This window comes from Bubalus kerabau, chromosome 11 (genome assembly GCF_029407905.1).
Source record: "Bubalus kerabau isolate K-KA32 ecotype Philippines breed swamp buffalo chromosome 11, PCC_UOA_SB_1v2, whole genome shotgun sequence".
Lineage (NCBI taxonomy): Eukaryota > Metazoa > Chordata > Mammalia > Artiodactyla > Bovidae > Bubalus > Bubalus kerabau.
In genome coordinates, this window is record NC_073634.1 from 66,057,930 (window position 1) to 66,068,989 (window position 11,060).

General features: G+C 47.2%; 1 long non-coding RNA gene across 1 annotated transcript; it reads left to right on the top strand.

Moving 5' to 3' along the window:
* Positions 1-3,930: 3,930 nt before the first annotated feature.
* On the top strand, positions 3,931-7,418 carry LOC129622470 (uncharacterized). The gene is made up of 3 exons (XR_008699998.1): positions 3,931-4,076; positions 6,316-6,445; positions 6,762-7,418. It is a non-coding gene; the product is annotated as an uncharacterized LOC129622470 (long non-coding RNA).
* Positions 7,419-11,060: the final 3,642 nt, after the last annotated feature.

Below are 11,060 nucleotides of genomic sequence, written 5' to 3' on the forward strand. Positions count from 1 at the left end.
CCATGGACTGTAGCCTGCCAGGCTCCTCTGTCCATGGAATTCTCCAGGCAAGATTACTGGAGTGGGTTGCCATTTCCTTCTCCAGGGGCTCTCACAACCCAGGGATCCTGCATTGCAGGAGAGTTTTTACCATCTGAGACACCAGGGAAGCCTACTATTAAGAGACATTTCTAAGTATAAAGACAGGTCAACTTAAAAAGTATCAGCAGATACATGCTTGACTTTATCTTATAATTTATAGAAAATACATTAGAATGTGTAATGAGTTGATATGCTGCAACTAAAGATCCTGCATGCTTCAACAAAGAGGGAGCATCTCACATTCAACTAAGACCTGGCACAGCCAAACGAATAAATTAATACTTAAAAACAAAAGTGTGTCCCAACCCAGAGGGCCCTCATGCATTTTATAGCAATAGTTCAAGGGTGGGGTTTCTGATAAGGATCACAGTGTGTGCAGGGCCTGTATTCCTTTAATCTGGCCTCAAGTGGTCTCCTGAGGCGCTTCTGTGGGTCTCTAGGTTAACTTCTCTCCTGGAATGAAGAATGCTTCATCAAGTAGTTAACATCTTTGATTTTTGGAGGGTTTTAGTTCTGCCAATGCAGGAGATGTAAGAGAAGTGGGTTTGATCCCTGGGTTGGGAAGATCCCCTGGAGAAGGAAATGGAAACCCATTCCAGTATTCTTGCCTGGAGAATCCCATGGACAGAGGAGCCTGGTAGGCTCCATGGGGTCGCAAAGAATCAGACAAGACTGAGCAACTTCACTTTGCAACACTATCTATAGCGGCTAGCACAGTAGGAGCATAATAAATACCTTAGTCCTGCAGAAGAGCTCAAAGATACCCTCTGTGTGTCCCTTGAGAGGGAACCAGGACCCTGCCCCAAGGCCGCACTATTGTTTCTGAGTTACTCCTCCCTTGTCTCTGCATCCCCTCCCTTCTCTGATTAGCAACTGTTTGAACCTGCCCTTTGGAACTCAGGAAAGGTCATGGAGGTTGTTCTTTATTAAACAAGAAAAGGGAGACACAGAAACGCTTTCGTGCCCAGCAGCCCCACAATGTCCTGCTCAGTTTCATAACTGGTTCAAAGGAAAAGTAGAAACAGCACAAATTTACAGGGAGTTCTAATGTTGAGATGAATTGCAAATGAAGACAGAAGTGTTTTTTATTTTTCCTGCCTGTGTGGTGGGGTGGGAAGAAGTCAAATCTCTACCAGATAGGATACAATTTCCATATCTATCAGTTACTTATTGTCCCAGGTGGCACTAGTGGTAAAGAACCTGCCTGCCAATGCAGGAGACATAGAGACCAGGTTGGATCCCTGGGTTGGGAAGATCCCCTGAAGGAGGGCATGGCAACTCATTCTAATATTCTTGCCTGGGAAATCCCATTGACAGAGGAGCCTGGCAGGCTATAGTCCAAAGGGTCGCAAAGAGTCAGACACGACTAAAGCAGTTTACACACACACACACACACACACACACTCAATTACGTATAATTTATAGAGTTGAAAAGTATCTTAGAGACAATGGATGGAGCTTGAATCTCATAAGCTTGGAGAGTATACAATAGAAGACACAAATAGATAATTCAGTTTTCTGCTGAAAAAAAAAATTGTTTCTACATAAAACTCTTAACCTGAGGGAGACCCCCTTCCTTTGGTTAATGTTTCCTGAACACCAGCTCTTTTGAGCTTGCACCACACCCGTGGCCTCCTGACCTGGCAGGTGAGGCTGGATGCAGAAGCTCCTTTGACAATAAGGAGAGTTAGGGACTTAGGTTCCAGGTGTGATCATCATCATTAACTAAGAGCAGGAACAACATGGCCTCAGTCAAGTCACCTAACTCTCTGGTTCTCTGCCTTAAAATGAGGGCCAACAATTATGGGTGTTCTCTACGGTTCTTCTAGCTGTAAAGTTCTAGAATTCCATGTGATAAGAAGCTAATGTTCATGAACCTAAACTAGTCCAGGTTAGTTGATGTGTGTCTCTGCCGTGTCGGTCACTGCCCTGGGGTTAACCCGTAAGATACTATCCTTAGGGTTCTTTGTTCGGTATTCTTACTCATCCTCTCCCACCACCATTCTTACACTTTGGGCCCCCCTCTCCCCAGTCAATACTGTCCTTTTGACTGACTGAGAAGATCTCCCTCCCCTTTTTATTTGATTTTCCAAGAAGTGAGTAGTTGGAGAACGAGTCAGTTCTGTCCACCATTTTTCCTTCCATTCCAGATTCAGTGTTTTCCTGCAGCAGTGGGCCTGCAAAAGGGTTCCAAACATGGTGTGGGGGCTGGGAGACATCCAAAGACACCTCAGACAGGCTGTGTGGCCGGCTTGGGCTACACAACCAGGTGAGCCGTGCATCACCACAGGAATGACCAGGACACGTGCCACTTAAGGGGTGCGCCCAGCAAGCCCCACCGCTGAGCAGGAAAAACTGTGAGTCACCTGGGGGCGGGACGGGCGGCGGGAGGGAGCGGGGCGGGGGGGGGGGGGTGTCAGGGTGGAGCAGGGAGGTGTGGCGTATGTGTGCAACTGCTGGATGCCCCAGGAACAACGAACGTGACAACTCTCCCGCAGGCCTGAGACGGGCCTTGGCCGGCGTTTTGCTAGAGGTGGAGCGCACCGAAGAAACCCAAGTTCGCACCCGGTTCCTGCGAACTGAACCGGAAGTCCCCTGGCCCTCAGGGGCAGGAGGAGGAGGAGCCAAACAGGAGAATAAGGGGAAGGGAGAATCTAGTTTTCAGTTACTTCAGTCCTAAATTCTCCCCGAGACTGCCAGAAGAGATGCTAATGAAAGACGAATTGTGTGGCCAGAGTGTTTTCTTCGGACTTCTGCCCAGGGAACTGGATAGGAAGCCCAGAAACGAGGTCACCAGCACCATCCAATGGCAACTGGACACAACCTTTTGCTCGCTACTGACCCCTCCTAGAGAGATGGGAATAGCTAGTGGAGGGCCTGGAGGCCGCTGAATTAGACCTGGACCCGACTGTTCTTCAACTGAATATCTGTTGAAGGGTGGATCCCACCTAGACCGCAGGTCACAAGTTCAGAGGCCCAGACCTTGGCAATTCTCCTTCCTCCAAGAGGCCCCCAGACTTTTCACACAGAAATGTTCTTTTGCATGAATCTCCCTAACATTTTGTTCCAGGGAGATGGGGTGAGGGCATGGAGGAGCTTTCAGGAGAATGAAGTGAACATCGTTAGGTGTTAACAATGTCACCCCACCAATGGAGCAAAAGTGGGGTGACTTTTGATTTGGGGCCGAGGCTAGGGTCAGCCAGGTATCCTTAACAGTGATTTATGGATGTCCTGTACTAACTCTAGCAGGGGTGGCAGCAGTATCCCCACTGGAAGAGCTGGAGGGGCTGCAAACTGGCAAGGGCAGTGGGTAGAGAAATGAGGGCGTGGACTTCCGGTGCGTTGGATGGAGTAAGGGCTGTAGAGGGAGAGAGGCTAGAACACCTCTCCCTTCACACCCTCCTGTCCCCTGAAGGGTTAGTTTTTGCTAACAAGGTAAATGTAAATGTTGTCAGCCTTCTGGCAAAATGAGATTCTAAGCAGAACGGCAAGCAAGTGTAGACAAGGAAAAGAGAATGAATTTTGATGTGACTGTGTTGAGAGATGGATTAACTGTAGTGACTGAGGAGGACTTTGGCCTCAGTCTATTCAAAGCCCAGCTTGGCCACTGCCAGGCTGTGACCGTATATCTCTGAGGCTAGGCCTCAGAGACAAAGAGAGAGAAAACACAACACCTACCTTAGGAGGTTTTTACTCTTTTGTTTTTAATGATTAAATGATTTTAATTGCTTAGTGCCTCACAGTTCAGGAAATAAAACTTGGGGAGACAAGAAAGAGGAGTGTTAGTCAACTAAATGCTATAAAAATAACCCCATGTTGATTGTTTCTATGAGCTACACATTGTACATAATACAATGTAAGCATTCTACATAATCTCATTTAATCTTCTCAGCAGCTCTGCAAGGCAAGTACATGATGATCTCTGGTTTACAACTGAGGAAAATGAAGCACAGAGAGCTTAAGATACCTGACCCGAGTCACACAGCTAATAAGAGGTAGAGCCAGGACTCAAACCTGAGTCTGTCTGACTCCCAAATCATGGAACTTAATGATCACACTGATGGCTTCACAACACATGCAGGTCAAAGCATAGAAGAAAGGTCTTGGCCTAAGCCAGAGGTTGAGGAGTTGTGGGAATTTGATAATAGTTGAACCCATGGTTTTAGATGGAATCATCCAAAAGAAGTGTATGCAGTTGAGAAGGACTGCAGGAAACACCAACATATACAGCACAGACCGAAGAAAAGTGCTGGACAGGAAGAGCAGAGACTGAGCAGGAACAGCCAGAGAAGAAGAAGGGGGTCCAAGGCAGGAGGTGGGCTTCAGGGAGGGGGCTTGAGAACAGCTCCAGTCATGGGTCCTTGGAGAGTCTGACATACGCAGTGGTGGAGCAGAGTTCAAGTTGAAGGAAGAATTAGGAACAGACAGCAAGCAAGACTTATGGAGGGAAGGAGAGCACGTGATAGCTAGAGGTGGGTACAGATAAAAATCAGAATCCTGTGGATTTCTGATGAATGCATTGGGATGGAGAAAGGCTTCCTCTAGCAGTGGGAAAGGAGATGCTTCCTGAACAAGAAGGCAGGAAAATGAGGGGCTTTATGGGCAACAGTCCCTCTTATCTCTGTGAAATTGGAAGTCAGCTGCTAAAGGAATGTGGCAGGAGCGGAGTAGGCAGGTTGAGACCCACAGTGAATCTCTGAAGCCAGCACCGTGATGAAGTAGGTGGTAGATGGTGCCAAGCTAGCCAGATTGCATAACAGGACTTCCAAGTGGGGGTGAGCTAAGGTGGAAATTGGAGACCGTGCACTGGGAATGGCCACTCACCATTGTTGAATAGTGTCCCCAGAAGCCTCACCTACCATTAGGGCCACCCACCATCCATTTATTCAGTATATTTCTAGTTTTAGCACTTCACATCTGAAACTGCAGGAAGCCTCTCAGGGTCAAGCAAAGCTGGATGACATTTGTTGACCTAACTCAAGGGTGGGAGAGCAGCAAAGGTAGAGCTGCTCTGACCTGCTGCTGGGGACTTAGTGGGTAAGTATGTGGTGGCTGTTAAGGAGTAAGGATTGGAGGGAGCGGGCAGGAGAAGGGTGAAGGTGAACTACTGTGCAAGAATTCTGGGATGACATGAAAGACAGTAATAACAGAGAAGAGCAGACAGAACTGGAAAAGCCAGAAGGGTCATGGTTCTAGAGTTCCTGATGAGAGCAGAGAGTGGACTTAATGGAGAAAAATGATTTCAAGAACTGGGAGGAAGGAGCAAGGATGCTTCAGGCTGCAAATAACAAAAACCTGACTCAAACTGACTTAATGTGGAACTGTATTAAGTCACGTAACAGGAAGAACAGGTTTCAACATGGTTGATTCAGTGGCTCAACAATATAATCAAAGAATCAGGTTCTTTCCATTTATCTTCTCTGCCCTGCTACTTCATTATTGGCTTTATCCTCAGACTAGAGGCAAAATAGCCGCCTCCAGACATGACAATGTCCAGAGGAAAAAGAAAGACCATCTCTTCTTGAGTTCCTCTTAGAAACAAGAATATTTTTCTCAGAGGTCCCCTAGTGGACTTTTCCTTCACCTCTCATTGGCCAGAACTGGGCCACATGCTCATTTTAGAACCAGTCAGACGTACTCTGGAGCATGGGGTGGGCCAGCTTCCCTTGAGGCACATGGCTGCATGAGGGAATGAGTAGACCTTAAACAAAATTAAAGTTCTGTTAGAAAGAAGTCGAGGTGGTTGCTGAGTGCAAAACCAGCCATGTCCATCATGGATGCAGCAGTAGGCAAGTGGGATATGAATGTTATTATGAATATTCTACTTTAGTTCAAGTTTTTTTTTTAATCTGCTCAAATGCTTACTGGTTCTCTTTTGCCTGTGAGGTGCATTACATACTCATGGGCTCTAACCAATACTGCAGTAAACCTCCCACTAAAATCCTCTGCATTACCCAAAGGGTGTTGAACCCCTAATCCCAGAATACACCTAGTATTAGGTTGGCTAAAAAGTTTGTTCATATTTTTCCATTACATCTTATGGAAAACCTAAACAAACTTATTGGCCAACCCAACATTTTCCTACTTCCTCACCTTTTCTAGCCCTTGGACTATAACCCCCCACCCCACAGATACTCTTAGCAGATACCCAGACCCTACCCATCTATCATTGTGCTGTATATGTACTAAGTCGCTTCAGTCATGTCTGACTCTTTGTGACCCTATGGACTATAGCCTGCCAGGCTCCTCTGGCCATGGGAATTCTCCAAGCAAGAATACTGGAGTAGATTGCCATGACCTCCTCCAGGGGATCTTCCCGACCCAGGGATCAAACCTGCATTTCTTATGTCTCCTGCATTGGCAGGTAGGTTCTTTACCACTAGTACCACTTGGGCCTGGCTCAAACCCAGTTGCCTAGTCTATAACCACATAATATTTTGCCCTGAAGAACCTTCAAGATCATCCAGTCCAGCATCATCTGTCTTCAGGGATCTTCCCGTGTAGACATAGCTCCTGGAGAGTGGGTCCAGTCTGATACTTCTCAGGGGTCCTCTTAGCCCCCAGCACAATGACTAGTACACACAACAGATGCTCACTAAGCACTTACTGACTGACAGATGAATCAATAACTGCTCGCAGGCCGAGGAGTGTGTGTAACCTGTCCTCCTTTGAATCTGCAGATGGGCTCTCAGGAGAGACAGCTGAAGAGGTGGGAAGGAGGCTGGCTGTGAGCCAAGAAGTCACTGCTGAGCAACCTGGGATGTCAGGGCGGGAAACAAGAGCGAGTACAAAGCTGAAAGGCATGGAAATGATCACTCCTCAAACGAACACATTAAACCGCAGATGATATAACCCTTGACTGTCTTCTGAGATACACTATGGTGTCATCTCTGCTGAAATGAGACTGTCTACTACCATCCCTATCACTGGACATTTTTATCCCAACCCTTAAGGATCTTTTTTGGGAGGGAAATGAGCAAGCATCTTTGAAATGATCCACAGAGACTTCCCCATGAAAGCCGCCTTTCCCTGCCTGGGGTGAGGGGCAGGGAGCGCTGGGTGGAAAAGACACTTTTATTCTTGATGGGCAGCGGCAGCAGAATGAGGTCTGGATTTCCCCTGATCATTTTGGATTTCCAAAGAGCCTGAAAGTTGGATTTCCCTGGTGGTCCAGTGGTTAAGACTCTGTGCCTCCAATGCAGGGGGCACAGGTTCTATCCCTGGTCAGGGAACTAAGATTCCACATGCCATCTGGTGTGGTCAAAAAATAAAAACATTTAAAAAGTCAATTAAAAAAAAGAGATCCTGAAAGTTCCTGTGGACCCATTCCAAATGTTATGGATAGGTTTTGGTTCAGTGATTAATGATCCTGACTAGGCTCATTGGTTTGGGGGGTTAATTAACCAGTGAGCAAACATTATTGAGAACTTGTTTACTGGGGGACCCCAGAACAAGCCTAGGAGAAGATATCCTGTGGATTCCATGTAGTTGAGACCTCAAGGTTAATGAACACCTGCAACAGTTAAGAGAGTGATGTGACCATAATGATCTGTGCAGCTCAGACTGCCACACCTTCCCAGCACCATCTGCCTCCAGATTCTATACAAAGACTCACCACCCCTGCTGTTGGGGTGGAGGCCACCCAACTGAAGAGGATGAGGGGCTTCTCCTGGTTACAGGGTTGTAAGGGGAGCAACAGGGAGCAGCAAGACCATGTTCCAGTCTTAGGGGGCAGCCACTTGAGGAAGAAACAAACCTAAAGAGAAAAACATACCAGGGAACACCAGGCAGGGAGAGATGGACTGTTGGAGTTTAAGTCTCTTGTTGACCAGGGTGCCCTAGGGCTGCTGGCTCTAGCTTAGAACTTTCATCATTAGTTATGATGGGGTTCAGGACACGCTACCCCAAACTACGGCATCTTGAATATTTTAAGCTGAAGAAGTCTGAGAAAACAGCAGAGCACAAAGGCTACTCTGACCCCATCCCTACTCCTTCTTTCCAGAAACAAGTCATAAAATCCTCATGTCAGAGGCGCCCTCTGATTATCTGGAGGAAAGGAGCATCCTTATCTCCAAAGACAAAGGGACACCAAGAAACATCCTAATAAACAGGCCTTGCTCGGTTTCCCCTTGTTTACTACATTGTCTCATACTCCTTAACCTGTCCTCTCCCTCAATGACTGCCTGCTCTTCATCAAACCTAGCATAAAATACTCAGGTCTGACTATTTCTTTGGGTATTCGTTTTCTTATGAAAGCTCCCATGTCATGTAAAACTTCCATTAAACAAATCTGTATGGGGATTTGCCTTGTGGTCCAGTGGCTAAGAGTCCACCTTGCAATACAGGGGATGTGGGTTTGATCCCTGGTCGGGGAAGAAGACACATGCCTGCGGCACAGTAAAGCCCACATGCTGCAACTAGCGAGTCCATGAGCCGCAAGATCCCACGTGACTCAAGGAAGATCCCACATGTGGCAACTAAGACCTGATGCAGCCAAAGAAATTAAAACAACAACAAATCTGTATTCTTTTCTGCTGTTACTCTGTCTCTGTCAGTTTAATTTGCAGACCCATCCTGGGACCTAAGGGGGACCTGTCCTGTAGACCCTACAATCGCATGAGCCAAAACATCCCCCTGCCCTTTTCCCTTTAAGCCATTGCAGGGGCCAGGTCCCCACCCTGTGCTGTCAAAGGAGCCCCAGGAATGAATGAACATCCAGCACTTGTGTAGCAAGGGCTGAAGTGATTCCAGGCTGCAGACCTGAAGGATGGGGAGGAGGTAGGCATGAGCAGGGACAGTGGCCAGAAAGGCAGGAGGAGGGGTCTCAGAGGGTGACTGTGGATGTGGGCCCAGCTGGGCAGAGCGTGTGAGTGAACCCTCGCTCCAGGGGTCCCTGAGAGGGGAGCCTGGGTTTCTGCTGGTGGAGGCGGGACCCCGACTGGCCAGCTTGGCTTCAGAGCCCGGCAGGAGGCCAGCAGCTGTCTGACTGGCGTCCGGCACACTTCCTCCACATGGTAATCCCCTCCTATTTTACAATGTGGAGCTGGGGCTACACACTCAGATTATACCATGACTAATCAGCAGTGTCATCTTAGAGCTGGCTTCATGTCACATTCAGAGTTTGTCCTCTTCCCCTCCAACCCTTCCATTCTTTCTACTTCCTTCCAACCCTCAGCTTTTCTTATTTCCCATTTTTAAAATGTCTGAAAATGTGCTCACCATTGACACCTTTGCCCTGGGGAGGTGGGTGGGTGACAGGGAAAGAACCCTAAATCATGACTTTTTAGAATAAGTTTTGGACACCCCAGCCAGCAGCTTCTGAATTCCACACCAGGCAAAGGCAAGGTTCTGGATATTCTCATGGTAACCCTGATTTACATCCCAGGAGGAGCTTTCTGGATCACAAACTGGACTCTGGGTGGTGTTCATGGAGCAATGTTTGCATCAAAGACCTGTTTGCCAGCCACCTCTGGGATCTGCTGGGGCCTGAGATGGCCCTCCACCTCCTCCTTGCCCCACCCAACCTCTGACTCTTCCTGACCTTGCTCCTTCCTGCTGCACCCAGGTGGGGCCCTGCCACCTCCCCAGTGCAGTCCTCTGTGACTCAGTGGAAGCCGGTGACCACTTCCCCCCAACTTCCCCCCACCCCACCCACACTCACATTCCAATGGCCAGCTCACTCACTTCTTGGCACCCGACCCACACGCACAGGCCTCTGCCTAAAGTAAATAGTCCTCTCTATGGGATGATTTACGACCAGGGCCTTGCCTGTATGGGAAGGGATCATGTGTATCTTAGCCTCCAAGTGCATGCCTTTCTCTGCACAGCTAATAGCTGGCCTCTGTGAATCTTCCTTTTGACCTCTGACTGACCTGGAGTATTTTGTTTAAGGGAATTAGAGACTTATTTTTCAGTGCTGTACCTAGTACAATGCTGGCTCAACACATGTTTAAAGAAAAGAGTCTTTAAAAAGAGACATTAATAAATGGAGAGTAATTTAGGGGGCCCTTAGTCTTCCCCAGGACCTGATAGATCCTACCACCTCCATAAGGACTCATTTTGGCCACATTAAAGGTGAAGATGGAGATACCTGGGCTGACGTCCCAGCTTTGCCACTCTGGGGTCTCAGGCACATTCTAAGACCCACCTAAGCCTCATTCCTCACCTGGCTACTGGAGGTGATAGCTCCATATTTCATCAGTTCCAAGATGTGTTGTTTCTCACCCTTTAGACTCTGAAGCTAGGACATGTCTTTCAATTCACACAATGTAGGAAGTTGCATCGCTTTTGCTTCAATGCCCCTTCCTACAGGAGGAGCCCAGGGGTGGTCCTGTGACTTGTTCTGGCCAATGGAGTGTGAAAGGTAGTGACATGTGTCACTTATGGGCTGAAGCTTTAAAAGGTTCACCTCAACAGCCAACAAAGTCCCAGATGGAGACTATTCTGTGGGCCTAGATCTCACAGTGAAGGTGATGTGGAGCTAAGCTGTAGCTGAAGGGCATTTAAGAAGAGAGAAGCATAAATCTTTCTTCCTTTCTTCCTTCCTTTCAGATTCTGTATTTATATATATGTATGTATGTGTGTGTGTGTATGTGTGTGTGTGTATATATATATATATATATATATATATAAAACTTAAACTACTCCACAGGGCCATTTAAAATTATCTTTAGCAGAAGTTTATCATGTGAAAATTAGTCACAGCACCCATAAGAACAAAATAAAGCAAGACAACTACTCAGATGGCTCAATGATTTATTGTATTGGGGGCTATTTCTATTATTGAACCACTTTGAATACTAAGGATTATCAAAGTTTTTAATCATCATCTCCTGTGCATCTGTCGGATTCTATGTTTTGATAGCACAATCTAGCATATCCCGTATTGTGTCTTCTAGTTAGTTGACAGGTTTCTTTTCTTTCTTTCTTGGTGGTCCATAATGGGACAACCCACAAGTGGTCGTGGTGTGGATTCGAGG